This window comes from Sipha flava, unplaced genomic scaffold (genome assembly GCF_003268045.1).
Source record: "Sipha flava isolate LNK unplaced genomic scaffold, YSA_version1 207_pilon_pilon, whole genome shotgun sequence".
NCBI lineage: Eukaryota > Metazoa > Arthropoda > Insecta > Hemiptera > Aphididae > Sipha > Sipha flava.
In genome coordinates this window covers 889,301-898,446 of record NW_020272813.1, presented here as the reverse complement: position 1 = coordinate 898,446, position 9,146 = coordinate 889,301, and positions in this window count along the sequence as shown.

Sequence of the window (9,146 nt, the reverse complement as noted above, 5' to 3'; positions counted from 1 at the left end):
GATATAAAATTTGTTATAAATTTGATATTTATAATTGGTACACTAAAATCGTAAACTTTTACCATATGTACTATTTCCTTATTTATTAAACATTGGTTATTAAACAATAAGAAATTGCATTCAGATAATTAAATAAATATTATTGTAAATCTTGTCTTAATTTATGACTATTAAAATAAACATAACTAAATAAAACTACTCTGTTTTTATTCTTTATCTTCAAACCCAAATTGCTTCAAATTGCTGCATCCTAGAAAATAAATTTTATGTTAATTGTATATAAATAATTTTCAATTCAATTTTATAATATATGTATTTTATAAAACTAAAAAGTTTATAGTTTTTTTTATCAAAGTACGGTCTGATGATTTAGTGGATTTATAATAAGAGTTAAAAAAGAGAAGATTGTTAACTCCATCTAAAGATAATCTATTTCTCGTTTTTGAAGTTACACGTATACCAACTTTATTATTACTTTATTATTATTACTTATTAGTGTTATTAGTTAATGACTTATTATACGGCACACACAATACAATTTACTAAAATTGAGAATCTAAAAATAAAATGTATTTCGAGAAAAATTAATAAATTTTATATCACGATATATCATACATACAATTATAGAACGATATCGGTATCGAAAATGTGTCACGATATCGATATCGTATCGAATTATCGATATCATTGCCCATCACAAGTAATCATTACATTATAAATAAGTTTATTAACCAAAAATATTTCAAAGAGACTAAACGATGTTATTTAATGTCGTCGGAAATTGTTGCGCACTCTCCCATTTCTACAATTTACTATACAATACAATGCTGATAAAGTTCGATATAAAATAAACCGTTTTATTGTGTTTGTACGTTTCTATGTTGACAGTTAATAAAACATGAACAAATTTCAGATTTTTGTAAAAGGCAAACTAAAAATAATAAATACACTTCAGATTTATCGTTGACAGTAGACGATTATTAATTCTTTGGTGAAGTTCCAGAAATAATTTTACAGAATCATGTAATTATAAAATTATAGACTAGACGGGCTGAAAAATTATTTCGGAACAACTATTAGCATAAAATCGTTCTATTATTATATATTAGATATTTGAGTATATTATCGTATTGATACTAAAACGACTCATCGGTGTTCTCATTAAATGTTTACTTAGTGTGAACATTTATTAAAACTTTCTGTATAAATCAGGGCTTGAAATCGATTTCAAATATCGTTAAAAATCTTTAAAAATCTTTTAGAAAATCAAAATCAATATCAAAATGGTTAATGGTTGGTAATGATTATCAAAATTTATATTGAAATTGAAAAAAGTTAAAACCTATACCTATTTTATATCAAAATCAAAATCATTTTAATAATTAAAGCGATTTTAAACCAAATTAATTTAAAATTCAACAGCGAACAGGTTTATTTATATTGTCAATTCGTAGGCATTGCTATATTTGGTAATAATATTGATTATACATATTAATAAATAACTAGTACCTATTTTGTTTTCTTAAGGTGCGTCGAGACGGAACAGCTTTTGCTGCGCGGCATGAGTATGAATATATGAATACATTTTCCGCAGCTTTTTTTGATGTCGCATGGCATAATTTCCGATCGGCCTAGTAGGTGGTCTACATCAAAGGAAAGCCGCGCGACATCAGTACTTATTTTTTAAGTAGGTATTTAAATTATTTTTTAAGTAATTAGTAACAGAATAAACTTTTTTCACTGAGGTAAATCTGATTTTTGTAGTAATCTCCAATTTTTATTCTATCAAAATGTCGATACTGAAGATTCTCTGTTTTTTAAAATATAAAGATCAATAATGATTTTTCAAAAATCTTTAATTTCATGTTTTTTAAGATTCAAAAATATAGATTACTTGCTGATCTCGTGCATTTCGTTGCCCATTAAAAATTTCACAACTCTATAGTATTTATGAATAATATATTATTATTATTATTATTATAGCTTTAAAACAAATCAGAAAATAAATGCCGCACCGTGTGGACGTGTATTTGCCGCGCGGCAAAAGCTGCTCCGTTTGGACGCGCCTTTAGAATATTTACGATAAGGAATCAGCGTTCGATGAGCGATTGTTGTTTTTATACATACGATTTATTCCATATAATATACTATATATAGACATGTTGTAGTGTATTATTATGTATAACATTATTTTATAATACTCCAATGGCTGTTACACGTGAGTTATACTTTTAACCAATAATACGTATACAATCAAATAACCTAAAATAGTTTTATTTTGTACTTTTGCAGTTTTACTAGGCGTCGTCATATTTGTCCCACTTATAATTTAAGACATTTTTCTCGTGTTTAGTTAAATTATATTTGAGACTTAATGAAATTAAAAAAAAAACTAATATCAATAATCAAAATTGAAAATAAAATCGAAATTGTTTATTTTGATTTTAAGCGCTGGTAGAAATATTGTTACACGAATCGTAAAGCTTCGTTTACTTAACTATTCATTATTGAATTATTTACTGACAATTTTCTTCTGACTTACGGAAAAATTAACTACTGGATATTTTACAACATGAAGTCGGTATACTATGGGTTAGTTTTCCACGTACAATTGTTCCGAAGGATCTGTACAATATTGGTAATCACGGAAAAATATTAATAATAATAAGAATAAATAAAACTTCAATCTTATTATAATAAATAATATACAAACGTATAAATATCGATGCAGATTAATGCTTCATATTTCATCGGTTACCATGCGCAACCACTATGAAATATTGAAAACCGAAACCCATATATTGTGCTTATTATTCATGTAGAAATACATGTATGAATCAAAAAGAATCTGCTTTGTATACATTTTTGAGAAGTATTTGTATTTTGTTAATATTATTATTATGTAATAATCGAAATAAATGGTTTTCTATTGTGGTTGCGTACACTTTTCTTGGAATCAGAATCAAAATCGACACTAAATAATAAGGATTCATATTTTTGTAGAATATACGTAATAAAAATTAAAAAAAAAAAAAAAAAAAATTGCGAATTTTTTTTCTTCATCTTATAATAACGGGATACGTGTACATAAAAGCTAGAACTTCATACACCAATATATAACACATTGTACAACGTTTACCTACGGTAATATTTGATAAAAAAAAAAAAAAAAAAACTTAATAAAGTAGTGATATTTTTAAACATTCATTGGAATTTTGAACAATTAGAACTTTACACTAATAATAATGTATAGGAAAATCAGGCATAAATGACGTGAATTAAAATATAGTTAAACCACCCGAAAAAGAGAAGAAAAAGAATTTCTCAAAATCTAATTTCTCGACAATTAATTCGATAGATTCAATATATAAAAAAAAATTAAAAAAATATTTACTTTTAAATTATTTTAGATTTGTTTGCGGTGTTTTATTGAAATATTAGAAAAAACGAAGACATTTTAAAATTCGAAAAATAGATTTTTCATTTGAAAAAATGCTAATGTAAAAATTATCAAAAAAACAGTTATAAAGAAAATATCTATTAATAATTGTAATCTATAATATTATAAGACTAAAATAGATGATTTTTGAGTTAAAAGTATATTTTATTACAATAATATTGACAGGTAAAAGGTAAAAGTTACATGGTATACATCACGAGATAATCGACAGTTAAATCTTTTGTTCATACAAGCTTTAGTGTACCTATGTGCATTTAGTAATGAGATTACATTTTTAAATTTTGGCATAAGCAACATTTAGTATCAAAAATCTTATGGAAGTAGGGACCGAGCGTCATTTTTAGTGTATAAACGAAACTGATGAAAATCGTATTACCTTAGTCCCTACTATTACTTATCACCTTTTATAATACTGATAGTAAACTCTATGAAATAAAATTCCGTATTTGTTTTATTTCGTGGTTGATAGAAGTTGAACGTTCTGATCTCATTCGGAAAGTTAAAATTATATTATATAAGTAAGTACCTATTATAATAAACTAATCATTTGGGTTTTTGTAGGTTAATTTATTTATATTTTGACACGTTTTCCAGTATAGTTTGAATTGTAATTTAATTATATTAGGGGATCAAGGCAACAATTATAAAGGAATAAAAATGTATTAAAGCCTCATTCATAAAGCATAAATTGGTATCGAAACACCAACGCCAAAGTTAGAAAATTTCTTTCTACTTTCCTAAAAAGTAGTAAAGCGGTCGCTTAACCTCTTTTGCCTTTTACCAGTCGATATTATCAGAGAAATATTATTTAGGTATATATTATATAGTTGTAAAATGTTCATATGATTTCGAAATTATCGTGTACGTGTTTATAATATAATTTTTTTTTTTTTTTTTTTGGTACCTTTTTGTTGTTTTTATAAATATTTTTCCATCGTGGTTGCATAATATTTAATGAGGCCATTTTCGATAGAGCGGCAGTCATCGCGAACTGCAAACTCGTAGTAACTCTCTCGAATCTCGTATGTTCGACAACCACGGGGGCGAAAACATTTTTTTCTGTCTCAGAAATGAATAATTAAATTCGCGCACACACTGCATATTGCACAAGGATCCAGTCGGTTGAAAAGCCACGCTGACCAACATGCCGCAAATTATCCGACCAACACAAATACTAATACACGTGGCTGCGATATAATAATATTTACTATATTTTATATTTTATATCTTATATATTACATATTGTTTGGTTGCGTTAACAAGAACTACTTATTATTATTTAATTTTTTATTATTATTTTATTTATTGATTGATGAATTTTTATTGACGTGCGTACTTGTTTATTATATTTATTCTCTTTTTAGCCATCCGCCAAGTTCGGCACGTACGTTGTATTATTTTATTATAATTATACTTAAAATAATTAATTTGTTCTTTTATTTCCAATTTATCATTCGACAACGAATGACGATTTTATTATTTTATTTTTTGGAGGAAAATAGGAAGTGGAGGAAAATGGTCAAGAATTATTATTATTATTATTTTTTTTTTTTTTGAGGAGAATAGACTGTGGAGAAAAACGGTATCTCGTTTTTGGAGGAAAATGGACCCGCCCATAATATTACATTACATGATATACTACACCCGTCGGGAAACGATTCCGATAAGCGTTGAGATAGATCCGTTCCGTCTTTCGCCCCCTCGCCGATCATCTGTTCTAAATAATCCGTACTAACATTAATAGCAGTGCTCGGTAACGCGGACGGTAATGCGCCCGACTCGAGTCAATTTTATTTTCACTGACATTCGTGGACGTTAAATTCTTAATTTTTTTTATCGCACTGCAATTTTTCAATCAGCTTTTTATTCAGCTTTTTTATTCGCATTAACCACTATCGATTTTAATTGAAATCTATTATAAAGTCGAACAGTCTTTACTTAACAATTTTTTTTTCTTATATTATTGAGGTCTATAACTATTATGTATCATGCAATGTCTTAAGAAATTAAATATAATAATTTCATCGGTTAATTTTGAAATTTTTCAACCAGTCTACCAGTGCTTATGATAAGTTATAACGGAGCATTATTGTTGGAAATATTGACGATAGTAATATAAACTTTAGTTTTTTATAAATAAACTTACTATTTATTCCGTTTTCAAACCGAAGCCGTGATGAAAGCCATACTGAAAACCCATATAAACCTTGGGTAAAAATACATTTTTCGTTTTTTCTTTAACCATTTTTTGAATTGTTGGTATTCTTTTACCTTCGAGCTTTAGAATGCTAGAGTATAGGTACTTTTGTTAAGTGCGAGTAGTCAGAAAGTGGTTTGAAGCCTTTAGCGTTCTCTAGTATAGTTAAAGTCAAGTACAACTCAAGACCACTTAGAAACAATTAAGGTGTTAAAAATTCAATCATCATATTTAAGTAGGTGGATATTTTGGGGTAGAACTAAATTATATATTGTTATATTAAACACCTACACTTTTAACAAATAACCAAGTTTTTAATTGTAAACATGAATTTATATATAAAATTTAACATACTGTGTTTTGTCTTAAAATGTATTAAATTAAACATAATATTCAGTAAAAACAGAACTTACCTATGTATATATATCTATATATAAATTATATTATGCATTGCTTTTCACTAAAAATTATTTTTCAAATACTATAAAAAAATAAAATTCTTGTAATAATTTTCAATCACTAAAATATCATTTTTCTTAACCCGTCGTACGGCGTACACATTTGGATGTCATATTTACGCGCACGGGATAAATTTTTACCCCAAGATTATTATTTACAATAGTATGTTATAATTTGAATTTCATTGATCTATTTTTCTTGTTTGCTATTCATATTTATTTTAAGAATTGAATAACTCGATCGGATTTAATTTTAGTCGATTTTTAAAAAAGATAATAGTATTTTCCTGTAGTGAATATGGCCTCGATGCCAATATATTACGAGTATATTCGCTTTTGATAACACCATATTATCACTAAATATTATTGAACATTTCTAAGTAATAAGTTAAATATAGGTACTTGTGAGAGATATACAGAGATTCTACTGCTACAGAGTAATTAAAAAATATTAAAAAACAAAAACACGGGGTAAATAATTTCCAGATATCACTGTATACGACTTTAATACGTTATAGATAAAACAAAATGTACAAAAATAACATGAACCAACAAACAGTATATTTATAGTTGTATTATTTAAAGCTACTGAGGAGGACAAACACCTAAATACATTATTTTATTACCTATACACAATATAAGTTTTGGGTAATTATTTACCCCGTGCACTGTACGACGGGTTAAATATGATCAAAATTAAAAATAATTGATAGTAATAATTGATAATATATCATAAAATGTACGATTTAAAATACGTTAAAATTATTTTTTTATTTTATTTTTACAATTTGAAAATACGTCATGATTATTAATGACATCAAATTTGAAATACCATTTGATGAATTTATTGATTTAAATTAAAAAAATAAATAAAGAATACATTTAAAATGATGGATTTGAATTATATATACATGCCTGTGTATAAACAGATTTAGAATTTTTTATTTTATTTCAATCAATGGAATTTTTCTACATTTTTTAACATTTAAAACTTTAGCAGCGTTAATGTAAGTATTATAGTGTTATTTTACTAAGGTTTTCATACGTTTTTTAATGATCTTCGTCCAATGGCGCCGATCCCTATGTGTAGGTATTCCGAGCGAATTACTTAATTTAGGTGGGTGGTCCCGTAGTGAACCGGGTACACTGTTACTAGGATTTATATGTTATAGAAATTACAAAATGTCGTATCAAGTATTAACTGTATATCCAAATAACTTGAATATATATGTAAGTGGCGGCTCATCGGTGCTGATGAAAGAAGTACGACAATACGAAAAAGTGTCTGTCCGTTCCTGTACCATTTATTTTTGATATTTTTATTTGATTAATGTTCAAATGTTGGATACAATCGTGGTTTAAAACGCATGCGATTAAATAAGACACTAACTTAATCAATAATAATAAAATTTTTTATATCATAATCGGAAACAATGTAATCTGCAGGTAAATTGTCCAGATTATTTTGAAAAAATGTTCATTATAATATTCATATGTTTGGACGACGTGGTGTGTCGTCCATAGTCTAGCGGAATACCAGCTGCGATACAACGAGTTGTAGTTTAAAATTCTTCATACTAACATAATCATATTTTACTTACTAAATTACCTAAATTTTATTAAATTTATTTTAAAAGTTAATTATGCTAGAAGTAATCTTGTCCAATAAAAATAAAAATAAATATAAATTATGTATGGATACATATACATGTATACACTATTCATTAGCAGCATTATTATTTTTCTAATACTTTTTAACAACATTGCTGTTTGTATATACGGACACTTTTGATACTTGGGCATTTCTGTATATTGATAATTTTGTAAATGGACATTTTTACCTAGACTCGAAAAAGTTATCAGCGCCACTACCTTCGTCCAGTTTGATAAGTTACTGGTTCATTTTAAAATTGAAAGCAGTCCATATTTAACACGTTCAATTAATTTTCGCTTTTTATTTCAATCCCTGAGATTTTTTTGATTTTTTTCGTATGCTTTTGACATAATATTCTGAGCCAAGATAAAGACAATAGCATTACAGTAATTTTTTATTGCCTCACCACGGTCTGTATTTTTTCATTTTATTTATTCAGTGGTTTTTGGTTATGTTTTCGATGGGAACGTATGTCGTCGACATGTTACCGTCAAAATTTAAGGCCGTTCTAACTATCAGAAGTGTTTTTAAGAAAAGCAGATTATAACACATTTAATTATAGTCGGTTTTACAAAATCTTCGTGATCGATTATTTTTCGGACGTGCAGAAAGTTAGTTGACACTGCAAGACGCCCCAACTGAATTTTATTGGATCGACCGTCTGCGCGCGATCCCTCTGTACCTCGTCCGTTCTATGGGCTTCGGTCGGATGATGAAGCTAACGAGTACCTCATCAGGCGCCTGTTCCGTGTTGCGTGATCGTGAGATTTTTGTCGAAAGAATCGATCCGAAGCCTGTGCGGGCGTTAGGTTTAGGCGAGACGCGTACCGTGTACCGGCTGCATACTACTTGCGTCCCCCAAAAAAGTATATTTTACAGGTAGTAAATTCAACAAGTAACTTGCGTCCCGTTTTGGGGACGCAACTCGACTATATTATTTTTCTTACCTGCTATAAAAGTCATGACCGAGATGTCTCCATTAATATAACATTATGTGTTACAATAATCATATATGTGTAAATTGTGTATATGGTATAATATCTGCGATTATCGTTAAACTAATTTTATCAGCTATTATAGTGCTTCAATGTAATAAAATGACGTACCATGACAATGTCTGGTTGTCGCCAATTTCTGAGCCGTATTCATAAAATTGAATGCTTTGAAAAACCGAGATACCAGAGATTTCATTTGATAGATAGGTATGTGGAACTAAGAATTTTTACGGCAGGGGAAAATGTTAAAATTACGCCATATCATAGACCAATAATCAAATACTCTTCTCGAGAATTTTTTTTCTAATAATTAATACACAATCATACTTATTGATTTTTAACCTAATATCAGTATTTAACAAAGTTAAAAATATCAAATTAG